This window comes from Lupinus angustifolius, chromosome LG17 (genome assembly GCF_001865875.1).
Source record: "Lupinus angustifolius cultivar Tanjil chromosome LG17, LupAngTanjil_v1.0, whole genome shotgun sequence".
Classification (NCBI taxonomy): Eukaryota; Viridiplantae; Streptophyta; class Magnoliopsida; order Fabales; family Fabaceae; genus Lupinus; species Lupinus angustifolius.
Window position 1 is genome coordinate 17,890,988 of NC_032025.1, and position 258 is coordinate 17,891,245.

Genomic DNA, 258 nt, shown 5'->3' on the forward strand with positions numbered 1-258 from the left:
TTCCTCATCCTCATTGTACTCCTCATCCTATCATCTTCTTCATTCTCGTCCTCATCTTATCATCATCCACGTCCTAATCCACATCCTATTCTCATCCTCATTATCGTCGTAAACCTATCCTCATCCTTATCCTCGTCCTCATCCTATCCTTATCCTCATTCTCGTCCTCATCCTATCCTCATCCTCATCCTCTTCCTCATCCCCATCCTCTTCCTCTTCCTCATCCCCATCCTCTTCCTCATCCCCATCCTATCCTCA